Source organism: Tachyglossus aculeatus, chromosome 6 (assembly GCF_015852505.1).
Source record: "Tachyglossus aculeatus isolate mTacAcu1 chromosome 6, mTacAcu1.pri, whole genome shotgun sequence".
NCBI lineage: Eukaryota > Metazoa > Chordata > Mammalia > Monotremata > Tachyglossidae > Tachyglossus > Tachyglossus aculeatus.
In genome coordinates, this window is record NC_052071.1 from 26575131 (window position 1) to 26598207 (window position 23077).

Sequence of the window (23077 nt, forward strand, 5' to 3'; positions counted from 1 at the left end):
ACACACACTATTTGTAGATAGTTTTTGTGTCTACCTGTCCAAATTGTGAACTCCTTGAGACTTTTATTATCCTCTCCCAAGTGGTTATTACAATGCTTCACCCTCAGTAAATACTACTGGTTGATTGAACTTTCTGATAACTGATATTTGCTAAACTACTAATATATTTTTTGGTGAATAGAGGGCATTACGGATGACGCTCACCCTTTTTGTAAGTTATTTTATTGCAGTTTTGCTTTAACTGAGTGTTCCTTCAAGTCATTCATTGTCGTATTTATTGAGCACTTACTGTGTGCAGAGCACTGTTCTAAGCATTGGAGTAGATATGTCCAGCATATTTGGTCACTATTTTACCATTTTAAATGGAACAAAAATGTATTTCTTACCATTTTTCCACAGGGTCAGCTTTCACCGTGCCGTCAGCCTGCCACAAAATTCATTCCCTCCAAGAGTGCCAGCACCGTGAAGGTAGTAAGAATAATAGCGGTACTTGGTATTAACAATGATAATAATGATGCTTGTGGGTTTTATTAAGTGCTTACTATGTGCCAAGCATTGTGGTAGATGCAAAGTATTCAGGTCCCACCGCTGGATGACTGAGATCTGTGCCCTCTCTTGCTCTCCCTGTCTCTCCATCTCTGTGGTGACGAACACTCAAGGATGATTTATTTCTGCCTGCATAGAAGTGCTGCAATAAACCAGATCCCCAAGTAGCATTAGTTCTACACAAAACTTTTTCCGCACACCATGATGGCAGACAATCTTCTAATCCCAGTTTCCTCCATTGACTCTAATGATTCATTCTGAATCTGCCAACCGTGCCATTTTTTGGACACTTTTTTCCACGACAGTGAAGGCTGACTGCATCTTCAATTTTCTTCTAATAAAGACATATAGAAGAAAAATGTGGGTGACTTGCTTATCAAAAATTGGCTCACCTGTACATACAGTATTTAGAGAAGCAGCGTGGCTCAGTGGAAAGAGCACGGGTTTTGGAGTCAGAGGTCATGGGTTCAAATCTCAGCTCCGCCAATTGTCAGCTGTGTGACTTTGGGCAAGCCACTTAGCTTCTCTGTGCCTCAGTTACCTCATGTGTAAAATGGGGATTAAGACTGTGAGCCCCCCGTGGGACAACCTGATCACCTTGTAACCTCCCCAGCACTTAGAACAGTGCTTTGCATATAGTAAGCGCTTAATAAATGCCATTATTATTATACAGGGTACAAAGCATAGCCGTCAGTGGCAAGAGAGTGGCTGTGTTTTAATTGTGTCCTCAGATTCATGATTGTTCTGCTAAAATGCTGTGCTGGGAATCCGTTATAGACATAACAATTAATGTCCTCCAGCAAATGTTGACAGTCTGCCTAATCTCAAACACTCTGCAGGCTCATTGCAGGAAAATAAACAGATCAACAAGATGTTCAATATCATTATCAGAGTTATAAACAGGTGGCCGTTGGGAGAACCTGGGCATGTCCAGAAACGTCTTATGCCAAGCTAGCAGCTTTCTTCAAGGCAGTGCAACAATGCTTGAGGAAAGGTTCTGTGACCTTGCTGCCACACTACTCTAAAAATCACAGTTTGCAAATCAGTATTTCACTGTATTCAGCTTTTTAACTGGCATTGTTGTCACTCTACTTTTCCTATTGAAACAAGTCACCTAAAGTGGTGTAACGGCCATAATGCCAGATTGAACAAAAAACAGATTTTTTTGTGGGGGGTAGGGTGGGGGGAGTTCAAGGCATTGTTCAGGTAATTGTGTAGATATTCCTTTTTTCAGGTTTGTTTGAGTCATTTTTATTTTCTTGAGATGTGCTAGGGTGCCGGTTCTAGTTCCTGTATTTGGTTATAAAGTTTTGAGTGAGGTGAATGTGATGAGTTTAGACCCTGAAGAGGGATATACTGAATTTTATATTTGGTAAACTTTAGATAGAGAGTGAAACCCTCCCATTTTACCACCAGCATTGTTATCAGTCATAGACCATTATGCCTTATTCGGGTTGGGCATAGTATTTGGGCTTACTTTCTTGGAGAACAAACTGTGGAACATGACATGGGGATGCAGTGAATAGTCTGTGAAGCCATGGTGGAAAAGGTGAAGGCCGAATTTCTCAGCTTTCAGAGATAATTAGTTCAGACAGAAATGATTTCCTGGTAACTGTGGATAAGAGATAAGGTTAGTGAAAGAGTGGTAGCAAACCAGGCTGGTCCTGAAGACAAAACAAGGCTTGTAGTTCATCCTTGACATGTACCATCTCTCTGCTGTGAAGTTGATATTTGTAAAGGGCCTTTGAGGGGAGACCCATCTATATGGATATAATCGATATAATTTTAGCTACATCCCTGTGCTCTGGATTTCTATTCTGATTCAGGTCAAATTCCAGTATGGAGCGCCTGGATGCTAGTGTCCTATGTTGAAAAGTACATCGGAAAATTCACAAGTAAATATGTTAAGGAAACAATGGCCCATCTTGGGCTTCTAGCGGGAAGGCTAGGGATGAACAAGGAAATGTTAGGGAGGTTGGATGGTACATTCCTAACGATTTAGGTTGGAGGGCAGTCATTAAGCGTTGCATTCTCCTGGACAGGTTGGACCATTAGCCAGTAATGGCATTTCTTATTTTTCAGCCTTATGATGGTAGACTGTAAGCTCTTTGAGAGCAGGAGGAAGCAGTCCCCTCCAGGTGTGGTCACAGGGAGCCCCCATATTGATCTTGGGGTTGCGTGGGCTGGGCTGGCACAGATCTCACATGACCTGAATTGCTGCTCTGTCTCCAGTAGAAGCATCTGGGAGGTTGAGAAAGGGCTGTGGCTGCTGGTCTCTTCTTCCCTCCCACTCTCTGGCCTCTGCTTCCCTCCCACCCTCTGGCCTCTGCTCTCCTCGGCCCGCATCCCGGCTCATGTCACGCTCATTAGCAGCACCCTCTCTACCGTTTTAATCTAACTCAGCCCGTGACGTATGACCGGGGTAATGTGTGATGGCAGGTGATCTTCTGCAAAGATCACTTAGAGCCTGGGCATGCAGATCAGAAACATTATTTGATTTGACTCCCTAAAATCATTCCCAGTCAACAAAACAAACTTCTTCAGGCCCCTGCAAATATGCAGTCGTATTTCAAATCGTTTAATAATGTGATAATCGGCTTTGAATGGGATTTACAAAGATTAAACAATCGCTTAGTGATGTTTAGCATTACAACATACAGCACCTAAAGGAATTCATGTTATTTTTCTGGAAGTTCTGGAGTGGAGCTTCATTTATAACCTGTAAATCTCTGGGAAAACGTAGTGTACATCCTGCCTTTCATGATACTACAATTTATAAGAACATAAATTCACTCATTCGTATTTATTGAGCGCTTACTGTGTGCAGAGCACTGTGCTTGGCGCTTAAGGTGTACATAATGCTGCTGAATTTACGGGGTGCACCTGTGCCTTGTTCCGCAGACAATTGGTGTCCAATTTTTTTTTAAGAAGAAATGACTCAGAGAGGGAAAGTTAGTTTAGGGAAATCGAAGGATCGAAGGATAACCGGGCTTTTGAATAACGTTGTTTGGTGATGAAATTATTCATTTGAATTTCTCACAATTTACAGGCCTGTTCACTCTGGTGCCATCTACGGGCTTCATCTTATAACTGCGGTTTAGGTAGTGTTAGTAATAATAATTATGGTATTTGTTAAGCGCTTACTATATGCCAAGCACTGTTCTAAGCGCCGGGATCGATACAGGGTAATAAGATTGTCCCACGCGGGGCTCACACTTTTAATCCCCATTTTCCAGCTGAGGTAACTGAGGCACAGAGAAGTTAAGTGACTTGCCCAGGGTCACACAGCAGACGTGTGGCGGAGCAGGAATTAGAACTCAAGTCCTCTGACTCCCAAGCCCAGCCTCTTTCCACTGAGCCACGCTGCTTCTGTAGCGGTGTGGATGATGGAGAATCCTACGGAGAATGAAGGAGGTACTTCAACCCAATCCCAAAAACTTGGGGACCGAGAACCCACGGGAAGGAATCGATCGCAGTTTAAGTGGAAAGATTGCAGACGTGATTGTAGCTATAGCGCACATTAAAACTAACTGTATGTGTGTGATACTGTTGCTAATGAGGAATTATCTTAATAACGATGATGATGATCATTGTAGTATTTGTTAAGCATTTACAACATGCCAAGCACTCTACTAAGTGCTGGGGTGGATGCAAGATCATGAGATCCCACATGGGGCTCACATGCGAAGTAGGGGGGAGAACATGCAGTGAATCCCATTTGGCAGCTGAGGGAACTGAGGCACAAAGTCACACAGCAGACAAGTGATTAGAACCCAGGTCCTCTGACTCCCAGACTTGTGCTTTTTCCACTATGCCATGCTGCTTTCGAGATATTGGTGCAGACATTTCAAAGAATTTACTTCCATGTTCTTTTAATCATTACTATAGTGGAGACCAAGTACTTAGTAGTTTTTTATTTTTTAATTTATGAAGAAACTATTAAAAATACCAATTAGAAACAACTTCTATTGGCACCTGAGCCCTAGGTTTTGGAGAGTTGTAACTGTCATAGTTGCTTGTCACCATGTTGACCGTATGAATGCATGGAATTCCAAATATTCCTGAAGATTCGTATGTAATGGGAGTTGCTATTGAGAGCAAAATAACTAATTATGCACAGGGGGAAATTGACGGAGGAGGGAGGTGGCAGACACTTGTTTCTCATCCAATCTAGGTGGTATGAAGTGTCTATAAAAGATTTTGCAAGACAGCATAATTTGAATTAAGAAGCTATTGTGTTATCCATCCAATTAGAAGATGTTGCCATTTGGTTAAGGGATAATTTGAATTCTGAAAGAGTGTAATTATGAGAGGGTTAATGAACAATTAAAAGGAGCTTCTGGCAGTATCAATTTCTTCCTTGCTTTCAGACCTAAACAAATGTGTGTCTTCTTTCAATTGGTGAAGGTCTGTATGCCCAATAAATGGCATTTCCAAATAGACATTAAAACACTTTCCTGATAATTGTAATAGTATGTGAGCTGGCAGAAAAATTTAAATCCCTCATGGCCATTTTTAAACTATCCCTTCAATCTAAATATTATGAAATCAATGCTACAAATTAATTTGAAGCTCTGTGTCTCTACCTATAGTGTTGTGGCTCTGTGTTGGTTAGCTTTTTGGGAATATCTGGACAAGAGTACAAGAGTACGAAAGTCTGCAGAGAGGAATTATTTTCTTTCCAAATACTAGAAGGGCTTCAGTTCTGATTCTGTTGAAAGGTTAAAATCCTATTCTAAATTTAACTTTGCTTCTTTGCGTTTAAACTATGGCACAAAGGGAAGAACATTTACTGTAATAGGAGGCAGAGATGCTATGTTCAGAAATATTTCAATTTTAAGTTAAGCAGGTGTGAGGTACACAGCAAAAGCTGACTGGCATCTACAGCCCTTCCTTTGGGATCAAAGAACCAAGATAAATTTCTAAAGGGAAGACAGAATCAGCATGAGAAGTGTGAGAAATGGATGTTGGAAAACACACAGGCCATGTTAGAAATGTTGAATTTTTTTGGTTCCATCACTGTTTAAGTGAATTGTACTGTTGTCGTGATGGATTCCCAGTGGTGATGTTGATCTTGAGCTTGCTGGTTTTGCCTCCTTCAAGTGAAGAAAATATCCAGGTAACAAAGGGTACCTGTTGCCAGGGTCTATTAATAAGCATTTCCTAGATGATATAATTATTGGGCAAAGAAAGCTGACAGATTATAGAAGGTCATCATTATTAAGTCCTGAAGGATTGGAACTTTGATCAGCAAAATATCTTAGGGCAGCAAGCGGGATATGCTGCAGATTTTGTTTTCTGAATATCTAGTACAATATCCCAATGTGTAACATTGAGTTGGTATTTTTTGTAGTGAAATTTTCCATTTTTAATACGGTCACAGGAAAACAAAAATTGTCTAGTGTGACCAGCATGTTTCCTGATGCTTCCCCAGGGATGTTGAAGTCAAATATAAGTGATAGTGCCAAGCTGTCACATTTTCACCGTGGTTAGAAGGCATAGTGAATGCTGCCTGAATAATGACATCTTCAAACCAGGCAGTAGAAGTGCCCTTGAGGTGCTAACTGTAATGCTTAGGGGCCTTTGCCTCGGAAGTGTCTGATACTACTTACGTTGGTGTCTTAGATTTCAGAGTTCCTGACAGCGTCCCTGGGTTTATTAATAACTCAGAGGGCTATCAGGGACAACTTGAGTTAAGGAACGTAAGGTGTCAACCCTAATTTGGATCTACCTCTTGGACTGTCTCCCATTACCTTTCCAGGGGTAGCTGTTAGACAGTGTGAGCTAAGCAGGAGTCTAGATAAGGATGATGAGTCAGTTGTTGCAGACATTGAACTGGGCTCAGAGGCATTTGGCATTAAAAAGCCAAGCCAGATGGTTCCCCCTAAAAGATAACAGAAAAAAAAGATTCAAGAGGATAGGGCAGAGACAATTCCATGGCTCCGGTCCAAACAAGGAGAATCAATCAATCAATCGTATTGAGTGCTTATTGTGTGCATAGCACTGTACTAAGCACTTGGGAAGTACAAGTTGGCAACATACAGAGACAGTCCCTACCCAACAGTGGGCTCACAGTCTAGAAGCGGGAGACAGAGAACAAAACAAAACATATTAACAAAATAAAATAAATAGAATAGATATGTACCAGTAGAATAAATAAATAAATAGAGTAATAAATACAAACAAACATATATACAGGTGCTGTGGGGAAGGGAAGGAGGTAAGGCGGAGGGGGAGAGGAAGGAGGGAGCTCAGTCTGGGAAGGCCTCCTGGAGGAGGTGAGCTCTCAGTAGGGCCTTGAAGGGGGGAAGAGAGCTAGCTTGGCGGATGGGCAGAGGGAGGGCATTCCAGGCCCGGGGGAGGACGTGGGCCGGGGGTCGACGGCGGGACAGGCGAGAATAAGGCCCGGTGAGGAAATTAGCGGCAGAGGAGCAGAGGGTGCGGGCTGGGCTGTAGAAGGAGAGAAGAGGGGTGAGGTAGGAGTGGGTGAGGTGATGGAGAGCCTTGAAGCCGAGGGTGAGGAGAAGGTAATGGCAGGGCCAGGGCCTGCGATAACTTAGCAAAATTGGTCAGTTAGATAGAATAAAAGGTCGAGTAGAAGGAAGGCCGAGAATTGAACTGAGAGATGGTAGGTGTGGAACTACCACTGAGGCAGCCAGAATTTTTTTTTTAATGGTATTTGTTAACTATTATGGGCCAGGCTCTAAACTAAGCACTAGGGTAGATACAAGCTAAATCAGGCTGGACACAGTCCATGTCTCACCTGGGGCTCAAGGTCTTAATTCCCATTTTATAAATGGGGCAACTTAGGCACAGAAAAGTAAAGTGACTTGCCCGAAGTCACACAGCAGACGTGTAGCAGAGCTGGGACTGGAATACAGCTCCTCGGACTCTCAGACCTGTACTCTTCGTACTAGGCCATGCTGCTCTTCAAACACTGCTTCTCAAGGATTTGCAGAAGGACCTCCTACTTCGAAGAACTGTCCATAGCCTTACTGTGATTTAGCTAACAGGGCCTAACCCAAGGACTCTTTGAGGTTCTAAGCAATCGCCTCTCCCTTCCAAGTTCTCCAGGAAAACTTATTGTATTTAGGACATATTTAGAGTTGTCTTTCGGTTCAAAGCTGTTGACATGAGATTGTAGTGGTTGCTAGTATCGTTGAGAGAATCTTGTACACTGTGTCCCGGAAAGTAGAATAGTGCTCCTTTTTTGACTTCTTGCTGTCTGGGTGAGTACTTCTCAGTCGACAATGGCTAGGAAGGTAAAGCGTGTCTTACTCCAAGTAGGACATGGGCTTGAGTTGTTTTTATAGTAGTGGTGATGGTTTTTACTTGGCCAACTATACTCTTTCTCCTGATTCCTCCTAAGCACAGTGGTGTTCCACGGAGTGGTGGCCAGAATGGAGGGTGGGTGGCCATTTTAGACACAGAACAAAATGACCAGGACTTCAACATCAGCAGTTGCTATCGTGCCTTTACCCATTTTATAAACTGTCTCTACTTTGGCTGTTCCGGGTGGCTTAGAAAAGCCTGGGGAAGTCTTTTCTACCTCCTTGCAGAAAATAAGAAATAAAAACCCCCAAAGAATAACCACAGCAAAAAAAAAAAAATACAGTTGTCCTCCGCACAACTAGGGAAATCAAGCCAGAAAACGGCACAGAAGACGGGCACATATAGGTAAGCAGGGTTACTTTGGGAGACGTTACAGCACCACCAGAAAGCCACTCAGATCGTTGGGCGGATTTAGAAGACCAGTTCCCAGCACTGGCTGATTATTAAACTGCCTTCTGAAAACTGTCTATGAGACTTGAGAGCTTTTGCTTCTAGAGATAGATGGGGCTGCTATCTGCATAGCACCAAACTAGGACTGAGAATGACCCATCCTCTTTTCAGAGCAGTCCAGAAAAAAAGTGGGATGGTAAAAATTGGCTGAGATCAATTTGCTAACTCTGCAAAAGCCCCAGTAATCATGGCTGAATGAGATTCCGAAACTGAATAATAACCAAAGTCAAGATTTAGGCAATATTACAAAATGAAAAGAATGCCAACAGAGGGATAAAAAAAACTGAGGTACAGAGAAAGATATTTACAGACTAAGAGGTTTAAAGCTGTAACTGCACAGCTGATTGCCTGGTTACACAAGTGTTTTGCAAAGTTGCATGGGTGCCCTGAGGCTTTTGCTTGGAGAAAGGGAATGAAAATGGGCTTAGACTGAAAAAGCCCCAGATTAGTTCAACTCGTTTTTTTTTTTTTTAACCCCAGATATAGTTTAAGCGGAGATTAAACAACCTCACCACATTTATACTGTCTTCCATCAGAGACCCAGGCTGGGACCAGGGGAGGGTAGCAGATTAGCAAACTCAAGTTTTAGCCAGAGTTCCACCTAAGGAGAAATCTGCACCCCTAGAAGGGGAATGGAGTTCTTTTACCATTGGCCTGGTAGGTACAGCACTATACTAAGTGCTTGGGAGAGTACAATATAGTAGAGTTGGTAGATACATTCCCTGCCCACAGGGAGCTTAGATCTGCCAGGAAAGTTGGAACAGGCAAACCTTGCTGCCCCAGAAGTTCCCTTTTTAGCTAGATTCTACCATCCCTGCCAGCAAAATGGAGCACTTTTTGGAGACTGAGGCACAGAGAGGTTATATGGCCCAGAATCCTTTTTAGTCTAGCAGGACCCAGGGGGCCTCACAGATCAAAACAGTCAGAAATAAGGAGCTAAGGGAACGTCAGTGAATTGTGTAAACTGGCTTTGGTTTGGGAGCCATAGGACCAAACTATGGTGTTAAGTGCTTAAAATGTATTATGCCCCGGGGTGGACATGCAGGCTTTAACATATTTACTCTTATGACTGCCTCCATTGTGTAATTTTCTCACCCTGATTTTTGAGGGGGGAAAAGAAAACTGAGTTCTAGTCCTGGCTTCACCACGTCTGCTGTGTAACCGTGAACAAGTCATTTAACGTCTCTGTGCTCAGTTACCTCAACTGTAAAATGGGGATTAAGACTGTGAGCAAACTGAGGCACAGAGAGATTAAATGACTTTCCCAAGGTCACACAGCAGGCAAGTGGGAGAGCTAGGATTAGAATTCAGGTCCTCTGACTTAATTATGGCATTTGTTAAGCGCTTACGATGTTCCAAGCGCTGTTCTAAGTGCTGGGGTAGATACAAGGTAATCAGGTTGTCCCACGTGGGGCTCACAGTCTTAACCCCCATTTTACAGATGAGGTAACTGAGGCACAGAGCAGTTAAGTGACTTGCCCAAAGTCACACAACTGACAAGTGGTGGAGCCGGAGTTAGAACCCACGACCTCTGACTCCCAAGCCCGTGGTCTTTCCACTAAGGCACACTGACTTCCAGACTCTGCTCTTTTCCCTAGGCTACACTGCTTGCCACTTTGCAAGAATTATGTCCTGTAATCAGGGGGATGGACAGGATTTGGATGGAAAGATGGAATTCTGTTTTATATTAAGTTTGAGGTATCAGCGGAACATCCAAATAGAGATGTCCTGATGGCAGGAGGAAATACAAGACTTCAGAGAAGGAGAGAGATCAGGGCCGGAGTTGTAGATTTGGGAATCATCCGCAAAGAAATAGCAATTGAAGCCTTGGGAGAGAATGAGTTCTCCAAGGGAGTGGGTGTAGATGGAGAATAGAAGGGGACCCAAAACTGAGCACTGAGGGACTCCCACAGTTAAAGGGTGGGAGGCAGAGGAGGAGCTTGCTGAAGAGACTGAGAAGGGAGCGGCCAGAGAGACAGGAGGAGAACCAGGAGAGGACGGTATCAGTGAAGCCAAAGTTAGATGATGTTTCCAAGATAAGGGGGTGGTCCGCAGCGATGAAGGCAGGTGGGAGTTCCAGACCAGAGACAGGATGTGGGCAACGAGACAGTTGAGATTGAGGTACAGTAAGGTTGGCATTAGAGTGAAGTGAGTGGGCTGTAGTAGGAAATCAGTGAGATAAGGTGAGAGGAGAACATTCAAAAATTTAATACAGTGCTCTGCACACAGTAGGCATTCGAATTCCATTGATTTCTTAATCATCTGTGGGTGTTGTGTATATTTTAAGGATGAAATTTGTTTGGTTCAAAACAGCTGAGCTTTATAAATGTGGAGCAAGATTCTTCTGTTTTCTTTACGTGTAAGTCCAGTTACATTGGGTTGTGTGTGGCGAAGCAAGCTTATATTTTATTTGAAAACATCCTAGCTTTTGAAGCTAGTTAATTAAATGAAGTCCAGGGTAAGGGATGTATTTTATGTAGGAATTGTTCTGTTCTTTCTACAGTGACATGCTTAAGCCTTATTGCATTAAGTGCGGATTATTCTAAATGCTCCACACTTTAAGTAATTAATCTATTTAACTTTGTATTCTCCCTCTGTTGACAGCTAGTACCTGATGCTTTGGAGCAAGGCAACCTCAAATTACTGTCTATGCAGTTGTTTAATGGGGAATACAAGTAGAGAAAATTACTTGCTCATTGCCACTGGAAATCAGCTTGCACCCAGAGGTATCAGATTGTTTTCTGATAGTGATGGTGGTAATTATGGATTTGGTTATTTAAAATCACTATTTTATCTGAGGTACATATAGAGGTCATAGTCATAAATTATTGAGCCATTTTTTTTAAACCAAACCATAATTTCTCAGCTGACTATATAAGCTGTTTAAAATTAATATGTAGCATTTGTATTAGTTCATTAAAAATGTTTTCATTGCCTGGAGGCTGTGGATGTAAATAAAAAATACAAAAATTACAAAAAAGGAACAATTCAGCAGCTTTGAACATAGCTAATCTAGGACAGAACTACTGCAGGGTTCTTCCCATCCTCAGCACAGACCAACAAGAAAGCATCATCTGGGAATTGACAATCCCAGAGGTTGACCATCCCAGAGCAGCTGGAGAAAGCTAGGCGTAGTGGAAATTCAAAGAGCCGAGCACCTGGCAAGGCTTGTTTTCTTTAAAAGGAAGACTGTGGGTAGGGGTGGGATTGGGGTGAAGCTTAATAATAATAATGGCATTTATTAAGCGGTTACTATGTGCAAAGTACTGTTCTAAGTGCTGGGGAGGTTACAAGGTGATCAGGTTGTCCCATGGGGGACTCACAGTCTTAATCCCCATTTTACAGATGAGGGAACTGAGGCCCAGAGAAGTTAAGTGACTTGCCCAAAGTCACATAGCTGACAATTGGCAAATCTGGGATTTGAACCCATGACCTCTGACTCCAAAGCCCGGGCTCTTTCCACTCTGCCACACTACTTCTCCAAGAGGATAAGTTTCAAATTCAAGAAATGGCACCGATCACTTCTCACTTTTGAGATTTGGTCGTGACTGCTAATCCTGAACACTCAACTTTACAAATGCAAAATGAATAGTTTGGACTGGAGAGGGGAGAGGCAGGGATATCAGTGAGGAGGCTGATGCAGTAGTCAAGGTGGAAAGTGATGAATGCTTGGCTCAGCCTGGTAGCAGTTGGGATGGAAAGGAAAGGGTAGATTCTAAAGATGCTGCGAAGGTAGAACTGGCAGGATTTGGTGAAAGATTGATTATGAGTTGAATGAGAGAGATGAGTTGAGGATAATGCCAAGGTTATGGTGGGCTTGTGAGACAGGGAGGAGCGTGGTTCTGTCTACAGTGATGAGAAAGTCATGAGGAGAACAGGGTTTGCATGAGAAGGTGAGGAGTTCTGTTTTGGATATGTTAAATTTGAGGTGTTGGCCTGACATTCTGGTAGAGGTGTCCAGAAGTTGGGGCAATATTCTGAAGGCAGAAAAAGATCAGGAAAAGGGTGAAGGTCCCAATAATGTAAACTCATTCATTCATTCAATCATGCTTACTGTGTGCAGAGTACTGTACTAAATGCTTGGAAAGCACAATGCAGCAATAAAAAGAGGCAATCCCTGTGCACAAGGGGCTTACAGTCTAGAGGGGAGGGAGAAGGATGGTGGTGTTGTCTACAGTAATGTACCTCCAAGAAAAATTCTGGATCAGTTCCTCAGAGTTTTAGATTTGTCACAGATTCCTTGAGATTTATAATCTAATGCTGTTAGTGGCATGGTGTCAAAGAACTTCATTTGGGGAAGATGTGTAAGGAAGAAAAAAAAGCCTTAAGGAGCACTGTATTAGGGTCCATGTCACATCGGGGTTTTATAATTACTAGTTGAATCCCCATTTTATGTGTGGATGGGATCAAATTAATTTAAAAAATTAAAACATAAATTCATACACATCCTCCCACATATGTACGTGATTGCCCTTTGAAGTGGCATGGTTTAGGGACATGGATCCTAATTTCAGCTCTGCCACTTGTCTGCTGTGTGACCTTGGGAAAGTCATATCATTTCTCTGTGCCTCCATTACCTCATTTGGAAAATGGGGATTAAAACTGTAAGCCCCACATGGAGCAAGGACTGTATCCAACCCAATTACCTTGTATCTACTCCAGCACTTAGCACAGTGCCTGACACATAGTAAGCACTTAACAAATACCCCAATTATTATTATTATTATTATTGTAACACTATTGATAGTGAGCTTTTTTGGTAGGTATGAGGGTGACCTCATATTATTATTATTATTATTATTATGGCATTTGTCAAGTGCTTACTATGTGCCAGGCACTGTACTAAGTGCTGGGGTGAATACAAGCAAATCAGGTTGGACACAGTCCCTGTCCCATGTGGGGCTCACAGTCTCAATCCCCATTTTGCAGATGAGGGAACTGAGGCCCAGAAAAGTGAAGTGACATAGCAGGCAGGTGGAGGAGCCAGGATTAGAACTCATGACCTTCTGATTCCCAGGCCCATGCTCCAATGCACTGCGCCATATTTCTTCAGGCTGTCAGTCCATGAACCTTGATGAATCTGAAAAATGTCTCATAATCATCAGCAGGTTTTCTTGTCTGGTGCTAGCTGATAACCTGCATGGATTGATTTAAGGATAGCCATCACAGCCCTCAGGCACCCCTTGACTGATCACCCCTCCATTCTCCCTATACCTGAAAAATTACCTACCCAGTATGAAATGGGATGAATGACCAAACTAATGGGGTTGTCTTGATAATAAAACCATTGTAATGATTGTAAGTGGAATTCCCTTAAATTTAGTGATACACCTGCACTAACGTATCCATAATCGACTTAGCCTAGGTTCTTCAGTTGTTATACTTCTCTGGTGGGAAGGCAAGATTTCCCTCATTTTGTCTTTACAGTGCTCCAAGTCATATTTTTCATCAAGCAACAGGAAGGTCTATTTGATCTATATGAAAAGATTATATGTTTCATAAAATATAGTTGATTATGCGAACTAAAAGGTTTACTCAAGCATGTTCAGCATCCTCTTTAGTGCTCTGAAAGGACAAGTCAGCAGGGAGATTGAGAGCCTGCTGTTATGCACAGCTGTTGTAAGGCACTATCATTAAATTTTCATTCCTAACCTTGCAGTTGAGGATTCCAAATCCAGCATCTAAATTCCATCTCTTCCTGTTTTAATGCACCCAACAATCATATCAATGTGACAGAATCTCCAGAATCACCTAGTGACATCTAAGGTATTTAAGCTTTTAGACTGTGAGCCCACTGTTGGGTAGGGACTGTCTCTGTATGTTGCCAACTTGTACTTCCCAAGCGCTTAGTACAGTGCTTTGCACACAGTAAGCGCTCAATAAATACGATTGATTGATTGATTAAGCTCACCAGTAAGTCCAACTTAATCAACGAGAAATGTTTTGTTTACTTACAAGGACCAAAATCGACCAAAAATAAGACCTGTTTAAAAAAATCCACAATTTTCTATTTTGTTGATAGAAAAGTGACTGTCATAAATTTTCATAACCTTGTTTAGAAGGACTCTCATAGAGACAGGCAGAACGTTTGTAGGGAGTATGTATGATTAATATAGGGATTACCAACCTATTTGTAGCCTGCTGTCCTACTTCATATGCTAACATTAAGGTATCCGCAATTCTAGATTTAATAAAGATTATTTACTAATAGTTTTTATTTGTTTATATACAATCTTTAAAATGTGTCCCCGAAACAATTAGAACAGTGTGTTCTGACCTAGTTTTGTGGTTTTCATCCTATAGTATAAGGGATAACATACTCAAAATAAAGTTCACAACATGCATCCAGACAAGATTAGATAGTGGTTTCTAACATGAAATGCTAAATCCTTCACAATATCTCTATTTCCTGTATCCAAACTGCTACCGTGCTGATCCAAGCACTCCTCATTTCCTGCCCTGACTACCATACAGGCCTCCTCGCTGACCTCCCTGCCTCCTGATTCTCCCCACTTTAGTCCATACTTCACTCTGCTGCCTGGATCATTTTTCTAAAAAAAACTGTTCAGTCCATATCTCCCCACTCCTCATAAGCCTCCAGTGGTTGATCATCCACTTCTACATCGGAGACTCTTTTCATTTGGCATTAAGACACTCAATCAGCTCTCCTTTTAACCTGACCTTGATGATCTCCGGCTTCAACTCAATCTGCACCACTACACTCCTTTAACACCGGTTTACTCTCTGTACTTCAATCTCATCTATCCCATCACTGATGTCTTGCCCTTGTTCTCCCTTGGATGTGGAACACCCTTTCCATTAATATCCGACTGTCCACCACTCTTCCCGCCTTCAAAACCTTCATAAAGTCACATTCTCCTCCAAGAGGCCTTCCCAGACTAAGCCCTTTATTTCTGCCCACTCCTCTGCCTCAGCTATGAACTTGGCTTTGTACCTTATAAGCCCTTTAGACTCACTCCAGCCCCCAAAATACTTAGGTAAATGTTCTTATAGTCTACTGTTTCTTCTATTTCTAATCTATTTTAATGCCTGTCTTTCCCTGTAGGCAGTAAACATTTTGTCTTCCAACTACTGTGCTTTCCCAAGTATCTAGTGTTCAGTGCTGTGCCCACAGTAAGTGCTCCCTTTAGACTGTAAGCTCACTGTGGACAGGGACTGTGTTTATTGTTGCATCATACTCTCCCAAGTGCTCAGTTCAGTGCTTTGCACACAGTCAGTGCTAAGTATGATCGACTGACTGATAAATTGAATTCTTCAATTCTTCAGTTTTCCTTTTTAAAAATAGAAACTAGTTTCCATAATGGCTGATGGATTGGGGTTGACAAAACAAGGTCACTGTTGTTATTTTACTGATATAAATGAATGCTCCGTAAACAAAAATAATAATTTCCGAATAGCTAAAAATTCTTTTTCAGACATTTGTGGAATCCCAATGACCTCAGAAGAAAATTAGGTGGCTTTTGTATTGTGAATGTTTCTTAGTAGACATCGACTTTAAATAGCTCCACTAAATGACCACAATTTGGAGAAATACGTTGCTGCTGAACTTTGAAGTGGAGAGACTTTATGAAGGGTGGAATAAGGATTCTGTAAAAGTCGTGCCTCACAGTGCTTGGGTTTCAAGATATAAATTAGAGAAAGCCACTGTGCTCTACAGAATGGTCAAAGATTCCAGCGGGAGGGGGTAGTGGAGGCGAGGTGAGGGCCGCAAGCCCCTTCATTTCCCTTTATTAGAAGGTGGCCATCTCTGCTGAGAAGAGAGCAGGATAACTCTGGGCCAAATAGAATGTCATTTCGCCAAGGGAAGGGATGAGCAGTCAAATGGGGAGAAGGCATGGTAGCGAGGATTAGACTTCTTCCTCAAACTAGGAAACTTTCACATTGCCAGATCGGAACACTAAGGGGGTTTTTCACTCATGTCTCACATGAGTGAGAGTGTCATCAGGGTCATCAACATTTTTGCTTGTCTTATTTCACCATTTAAAATCTAAATAAATATGCTTTTAGGTTCTCATCTGCAGTCAGCACTCTTGCTTAAATAGGCTGAAGGTTTGGGGAATTATCCTACTCCTGCACTTGAATTCCTACGTTTGTGCTTTTCTTCTTCAGTTTGCCTCCACACCAGTTCCCATTGCTTTCCCACTCCTAACCTTTTTCTTTAACCCATTCCTTAGAGTCAACCCTATGTTCTATTATCATAGTATATATGACAAATATTAACCCCAATGCATTTATTTTTTTAAAGTAGCATTTTGTTAAATCAGCACACACACTTCCCTTTGGCAACAGCCAAAACTTAATGTTCAGTGGCTATTTGTGAAGCTGTCTAATCTGACGTGTAGATAAACAATAAGATGATTACAGGTGCACTACACTTGAGTTTAATTTTAAAAGTTAATATGTTCAAGGTATAGCTAGGTAACTTTGAATCTCCTGCACAACTAGACTCCATCTCCGTTTATACTAGGATCAACAAACCACTTGTAGAGGTGGAGGATAGTTTGTGTGTAGGTGAATTTCAACACATGAGTATGTGAACATGACAGTGAGTGTAAAACTTGTTGATCAATTATATTTATTGAGTGCTTTCTGTGTACAGAGCATTGTACTCTCCCAAACGCTTAGTACAGTATACCAGAGACTGGAGACCTACAAGAAACTTACATGTGAAGAGCTTGCAAAAGAGGTGAGAGAAAAATAATAGGCAGTTAGAGAGGAGAATATAACCTGAACAAAGCAAATATATTTCTGCTAGAAATAAATTCAGATTTCACATGATGACCATAACATTATTGCTTCAAGGAAAATCTAAATTTAAAAAAATATGTAAATGAGATAAAAACCAAAATAATCATCTTTGTTATTCCCATCTACCTCGTATGTGTACCTTGTTCCCCAGCTTTAATACCACCATTTCTTAGAAATTGTCACTGACCTCCTGCATCATTGAAGGGCATAGAAATCTGTTGCCATCCTTGCCAGCTGATTCAGTTGTTAGTTTGTGAAGATCACAGTAGCAATTCCTTTGGTTGAGATGTGTAGTCTCATGCTGAGGTAATCTACCAGGGAAGAACGCTTGCTAATGTGCAGTCTCCCTTACTGATTACTCTGTCCTTTTCATGAATGCAATCCATATTACTATGTCCTTTTCATGAATGCAATCCATAGCTGCCTAGGTTTTTTAAAAAATATATAAAGTCAGATTAAGTCTCCTTCATGGTCATGGATTGAGTTAATCTTGGAAAGGCCTCTAAAATACTGAAACCTATGTTCCCTCATAGGCCTGGTGTTCTGCCAGTGGTATTTTGCCACAACCAATGGGTTCCCTCAATCCTTACCCCAAATTGCTTTTCCCCCTTTTCCCTGACTCTGAGCTTAATTGGTGTCCACATGGGTATACTTGAGGTTGGCTGTGAGCTATCTTTTCAACGACATCCACTCACAGGGATGACAACATTGCAGCCTCCTAAAGTAGAGATCATTATGGTTCATATTGGAATTTGAAGAATTGTTATTCACGATCAAATATGGTGCTGTATTAGGATGAATGACAAGAGGGATGCACAGACCTTTCTCCACTCTCTCTGTAAAGACAGACTTTTGGTCTGCAGTGATAGCCGCAGTTTATAGAGCCGGTCACTCTTGGCAGTCTCTTCTCTCTACCTTAATTGGCACGTGAAACCCTTGCTTAAAAGGAGCCACATCCACCCTGTGCGATCTGTCCTATGCTAATAAATTCTACAGCTCAAGGAAAGGTGATAACATTTTTCTTGAAGATCTTTATGAGTGGGTTGTGTGTATATCACATCTAAACATACATACATATCTATATAGATAGATGTAGTTGTCCTTCATAGAGAAGATACCACTGATAGTGAAGTTCATCTACAGTGAGCCCGTTGTTGGGTACAGATTGTCTCTATCTGTTGCTGAATTGTGCTTTCCAAGCGCTTAGTACAGTGTTCTGCACACAGTAAGCACTAAATGAATTTGGTTAAATGAATGAATGAAGTGCATCTGTGTCTGAAAAGGCCATTGAGTGATCCACAGTCCGTCACGCCAGGCACGCTCAAAGGTTGTTCCTTATTGTGATGGCGAACTTAAAGTTTGTAGTGCCTGGTGGTGTTTCCTCTCATCATCTCTTTCCATATGAGTAGCTATCCTGCCCAGTATGGAAGGCCTGTCCCTCATTTGGGATAATTCAATTGTGATCCTGCCTAGGAAGCAGAGTTAGGAACTGAAAAACTGCCAGAAGACCCTTTAAGCTCATGATTCTGATCGTTTCACATCTTTAATTTTTATGGCATATTCCCTCTAGCCAAATCCACTCTAAAAGTGGGATTCCCCATTGACTTCTAGTTGAAGAGGTTAGCATCTTGGAGCTAGATCCACTAAAAGAATGCCATCAAGAGGATCTTGCTGGAATGTTATTGCAGACAAAAATAGCCTCAAGGAGACAGACATAATAACCTTTTGGAGGCAGACTATGCTCTTGCAGGAGGCCCTTGGATGTATTTTCCTTCCTTTCTTTGGGACACTGATTTTAATTCTCTATTCATAAGTAAATATTTTCAACAGAGAACAGAGTGGAAGCCGAGACATGTTATCTCTGCTACTCTGGAAAATGTCCAGCTCCCACTCTTCCTCAGAAGGGGCTCTTCGTTTTACAGATGCTGACTCTGTTTTGACTCCCTTCTCCTCCAGAGCATATCTTCTGGGGAAAGCTTGATGCCCACCTCACAAAGCATGAAGGATTAAAGCCTTGGAATTTTAAGTATATGATAAAAATGATGGAACAAGCAATTTGTATGTGTCCTAGTTGCATATAGATAAATGAGGTGGTAAATTATGCTTGTAATGTTAAAAGTGGTAGGATATTTTGGAATCCATTCTTAGACTGTTAAACTTTGAAAGATTTCTCTGGGAAATATAGTTTTTGTAACTCCTTTGTACTGAGGAATATAAAGTACTTAACGTGTTCTTCCTCATTTATCTTTGTATTAGTCAAGTAAAATCCTCTGGAGAAGAAACTGGTATTATCCTCAATTTACGGGGTAGAATTTGGAGTCAGAGAGAGGTTAAGTGATTTGTATACTCAGTAGGCAGAACCAGGGATTAGAAGAACTCAGGATTCCTAAATCCCAGCTAAACAAACGGAAAGGCTTTTGTTCTCCTTGGTCCCCTTTTCTTAGAATGGGTCACCGACAGTCCCCTGCTTTACCCCCCTGGTGATGGAGTGGATCAGACAGGGCCACTCCTGGCTGTGACATAGCCAGCCAGAATGTCATCTCTCAGAACCTTATTGAGCTCTTCAGGGCAATCACATTTGCTAAGTAATTTCCAGAGTTCAGTTCTGCTAATAGTGTTAAATGCTATTGGAAAAATCAGTAAAAATAATTTAGAGATCTTCATGCCACTCCCTGAATCTTTACTGTATTTAGTGCACTCCTAAGATCATCATGTCCTCTGTGCCATGCTGGGATCAGAAGCTACACTGTGGGTTCTGGGAGCATCCTATCATTGATATTCTTTGGTTGACATGCTGGCTAGGATTTTGCCAGGGAGGGAAGAATGAGTAGCTTCAGAAATTACAACATTTTGATCTTTTGCCTGTACGATGGTGGTGTCTCTGAAATCCTGTGGTATCTCCCAGATGTTCAGTTGAGGAAGAGCTTATGTAAATATTAAAGCAGGGTGACCACTTTATGGGTCTACAGCCCAGCCCGTACCCTCCGCTCCTGTGCCACTAATCTCCTCACTGTGCCTCGTTCTCGCCTGTCCCGCCATCGACCCCCGGCCCACGTCCTCCCCATGGCCTGGAATGTCCTCCCTCTGCACATCCGCCAAGCTAGCTCTCTTCCTCCCTTCAAAGCCCTACTGAGAGCTCACCTCCTCCAGGAGGCCTTTCCAGACTGAGCCCCCTCCTTACTTTCCCCTTCCCCATCCCCCCAACCTACCTCCTTCCCCTCCCCACAACACCTGTACATATGTTTGTACAGATTTATTACTCTATTTTACTTGTACATATTTACTATTCTATTTATTTTATTTTGTTAATATATTTTGTTTTGTTGTCTGTCTCCCCCTTCTAGACTGTGAGCCCGTTGTTGGGTAGGGACCGTCTCTATATGTTGCCAACTTGTACTTCCCAAGTGCTTAGTACAGTGCTCTGCACACAGTAAGTGCTCAATAAATACGATTGAATGAATGGGTGTAGGTGCTTTGCTATTTTTCATGGCTCTGACCACTAAAGTGATCCCGCAGTAGTTGGGACAAGTTCCATGTCTTTTCTTTACATGTTGGGAGAGTTTCAATGTTTTGAAGGGCCTCATCTTCTGTACAATGTGAGGAGTATGTGGAAATGTTGCTGTTTCTTCAGTTTTCCTTATTATGTTTGTTGAGATTGGAGCTATCTGCACTCTTCAGTAGCTCTGTAGGCTGTGCCTTTAATGACATGTAGAAGTTCTTGGCTTTGTGGCTATCTGCAGAATCCTGGATTTCTTCCACTCTGGGGTCCCATCTTCACTTGATTCATTCATCCATTCAATTGTATTTATTGAGCACTTACTGTGTGCAGAGCACTGTACTAAGTGCTTGGAAAGTACAATTTGGCAACAAATAGAGACAGTCCCTACCCAACAACGGGCTCACAGTCTAGAAGGGGAAGGTAGACAACAAAACAAAACAAGTAGACAGGTGTCAATACCATCAGAATAGATAAATAGAATTATAGCTATATACACATAATTAATAAAATAGAGTAATAAATATGTACAAATATACACAAGTGCTGTGGGGAGTGGAAGGGGGTAGGGCAGAGGGAGGGAGTGGGAGTGATGGGGAGGAGGAACAGAGGAAAAGGAGGGGTTCAGTCTGGAAAGGCATCCTGGAGGAGGTGAGCTCTCAGTAGGGCTTTGAAGGGAGGAAGAGAGCTAGTTTGGCAGATGTGAGAGGGAGGGCATTCCAGGCCAAGGGTAGGACATGGGCCAGGGGTCGACGGTGGGACAGGCAAGAATGAGCCACAGTGAGGAGGTTAGCAGCAGAGGAGCAGAATGTGCGGGCTGGGCTGTAGAAGGAGAGAAGGGAGGTGAGGTAGGAGGGGGCGAGATGATGGAGAGCTTTGAAGCCAATAGTGAGTTTTTGCTTCATGTGAAGATTGATAGGCAACCACTGGAGATTTTTGAGGAGGGGAGTGACATGCCCAGAGCATTTCTGTAGAAAGATAATCCGGGCAGCAGAGTGAAGGAAAGACTGAAGCAGGGAGAGATAGGAGGTTGGGAGATCAGAAATGAGGCTGATGCAGTAATCCACTCGGGATAGGATGAGAGATTGAACCAACAAGGTACGGTTTGGATGGAGAGGAAAGGGTGGATCTTGGCGATGTTGTGAAGGTGAGACCAGCAGGTTTTGGTGATGGATTGGATGTGTGGGGTAAATGAGAGAGCAGAGTCAAGGATGACACCTAGGTTGTGGGCTTGTGAGACGGGAAGGATGGTAGTGCTGTCCATAGTGATGGGAAAGTCATGGAGAGGACAGGGTTTGGTAGGGAAGATAAGGAGCTCAGTCTTGGACATGTTGAGCTTTAGGTGGTGGGTGGACATCCAGGTGGAGATGTCCTGAAGGCAGGAGGAGATACGAGCCTGGAGGGAGGGAGAGAGAAGAGGGGAGGAGATGTAGATTTGGGTGTCATTAGAATAGAGATGATAGTTGAAGCCGTGGGAGTGAATGAGTTCACCAAAGGAGTAAGTATAGATGGAGAACAGAAGGGGACCAAGTACTGACCCTTGCGGAACCCCTACAGTAGGGGGATGGGAGGAGAAGGAGGAGCCCGTGGAGAAGACTGATAATGTATGGCCAGAGAGACGAGGAGAACCAGGAGTGGATGGAGTCTGTGAAGTCATGGTTGGATAACGTGTTGAGAAGAAGGGGATGGTCCACAGTGTCAAAGGCAGCTGAGAGGTTGAGGAAGATTACAATAGTGTAGGAGCCATTGGATTTGGCAAGAAGGAGGTCATTGGTGACCTTTGAGAGGGCAGTTTCAATGGAATGAATGTGCCATTTTAGATAATTTTCACCCCTGCCTGAATCTCAGATTATTATAAACCAGTGTTGATGAAGTAGATGTTTCACGGCAAAGAAACTTTTAGTCTCTGAGATGTTAAGCTCAACTCCTTTTAGACTAAAGGCAGTCTTCATAGGTACTTGAAACATAATGAAAATATTTGTGGAATCCTTTTGTTAATCCAGGCAATTGCTTCATCTTGTATCATGGCAACCTTTATTTCTAATATATTTCCAACATTTTATGAGTATTTTCTTGGATAATTGTTTTGAGGTTTTAAGAAAAATGCTAATGAAATCTCAAAATAAATATTTGAATATAGTTACTTCTCCTACGAGGCATGTTTTCATTATGCATTTTGGCTGGAATGGTATTTAGAAATTAGGGAACGTTATTTCTTCAATTCACATCTGTGTGGATTCAGCATGATGGAAGAAAGTTTTTCACATGCATTGGGCCTCAGCCAATGCCTGAATTCTCTAGGGCAAGTTTTCTTCAAGGCCAGATTCTCATGGAAGAACTGATTGTAAGATCCATTACCTATAAATGTATATCTCCAAATGCTATGCCATTTCCATTTCATACTTTTATATTTCTTGACCTTTTTTTTTTTTACTCTTCGTTTAAATAAGCTCCCATTTTAGCCCGTCCTTATTGTTGTCTTCA

General features: G+C 42.2%; 1 long non-coding RNA gene across 1 annotated transcript in view; it reads left to right on the plus strand.

Annotated features, from left to right (window-relative positions):
• Positions 1–23077, plus strand: part of LOC119929784 — a 52162-nt gene that overhangs the window by 16445 nt on the left and 12640 nt on the right. The window contains exon 2 of the long non-coding RNA XR_005451590.1: positions 400–468. This is a non-coding gene — a long non-coding RNA (uncharacterized LOC119929784). The remainder of the gene's footprint in view (positions 1–399; positions 469–23077) is intronic.